The sequence below is a fragment of the Calidris pugnax genome, unplaced genomic scaffold (assembly GCF_001431845.1).
Source record: "Calidris pugnax isolate Ruff unplaced genomic scaffold, ASM143184v1 scaffold128, whole genome shotgun sequence".
NCBI classification, from domain to species: domain Eukaryota; kingdom Metazoa; phylum Chordata; class Aves; order Charadriiformes; family Scolopacidae; genus Calidris; species Calidris pugnax.
Genome location: NW_015090851.1, coordinates 2,361,524 through 2,363,213, shown reverse-complemented (window position 1 = coordinate 2,363,213; position 1,690 = coordinate 2,361,524).

Sequence of the window (1,690 nt, the reverse complement as noted above, 5' to 3'; positions counted from 1 at the left end):
AGCTGAGACTGCCCCGAGGGGGTGCGCTGGAGAACTGGGGTAGGATACAGCTGACCTTGGGAAATAGACAAAAAAAAAAAAAACTCACCTGAAAACTGCTGATGCTGGGCACTTCCCAGCGGTCTGGATGTGTCAACCGGGCTGGTGACACTTCCCCACCCCACCACAGTCCATCTCAGAGGCCCCAAAAGCAGAAGAGTCCGTGGAGAGCCCCGTAGTGGCAGCTGTCCCCAAGGAGACCCTCCAGGTCCTGCCGGAGCTCCTCTCGGCTCGCCCCACACCCTTCCTTCCCATGGGATGTCCCTGTGCAAAGGACACGTGTCTGTCTGTCCCCCCATAGAGCAGAGACTGGTGCTGCCCGACCCGTGTCCTTGTGGAAGCCCAGGTCTTTCCTTGGGAATTAACTCATTTAAAGGAAGAAGAGAAATACAAAACCAAACCCACCCTCAGCTCTGACCTTTACAAAAACAAAAAAAAAAAAAAAAAGGAGGTTAAGAAGAAAGGGGAGTGTAATTCCAGGAAGAGGAACGCAGGATTCTGCTCTCAGGTATGAATAATCAGTGTACAGAGGCAGGCTGGAGAGCAAGATTGTGGGAAAGGGTGACTCACAGGCTGAGCAACGTCATTCGGCAGGAGAGAGGGGGAGTCGGGGGGGAGCTGTTGTTGTTATCCTTACTATTTATTTATTTTAAAAACTAGCTGACTGGGATGTTTGCTCTTAACACACTCATGAAGCAAGACACCCGCGGTTTGAAGCCAGCCAAGTCTGAGCCCAGAGTTTGTGCCCAGCTGCCTGTGTCACCCCTCCAGGTACAGGAGGAGCAGCTGGCAGAGCCTGCAGGGTTTTATTCTGGACACAGCAAAGTCTGTGAACACACAAGAGGGTGCTGCAGGGAGTTAAGATCATGCTCCCAGCATCAAACGGGGACAGGAAAAGTAATAAGCTTAAATTTCAGGAGAGATTCAGGCTGCTTATTAGGACATCCCGTGAGCCCAGCAGCTCCTAGGGAACTGTGGTGGGATGTCCAAGACCAGTGGGGTCATTTGGGGCTGATGCAGGAGCTCATATAGGGATGGCCTGGATGATCTCTCAAGGTTTCTCCTAGCCCTACATTACTACTGTCCCATGAACAGTAGTCCATGCCCCAACCACTGGCTGTGGAGCAGCACAGGCTGCTCCTTCAGGGCACAGGCACAGCCTCTGACCTGGTGACCGAGCTCTCCTGGGCTTCCCCAGCACTTGGGTGGCAAAGGCAGAGGCCAAGGCAAACCTGCGTGAAGCCTCTCCTGCAGCTCTACTTGCTGTGCCTTGCATGGACTTTGTGTTATCCACCAAACCTGAGGAGAAGAACAAATCCTCCTGCTGTTACCAGAAACCTGCCAGCTCACCCAGTGTGCCTGCCCAGCTTTTCCTGGAATGCCAGGAAAGAAAGAAAATCAACAGAGCAGCACACCAGGGATGTGCACGGGTCCTGCTCTCCAGAGCGAAACGGAGGTTTCTGGAAAATAGTGAGGTTCAGAAAGCAGCATGATGTCACCATCTCTGCTGGGCACCTGGCTTCAGGTGACAGCCAGAGCCCTTGTCAGAGCACCCTGTTCACAGCTATTTGCTGGGCATTTAAATAAAAAATAAAATATAAAAAAAAAAAAAAAAAAAAAAGAAAGGACCCCTTTTGAGAGGGGGAGAAAC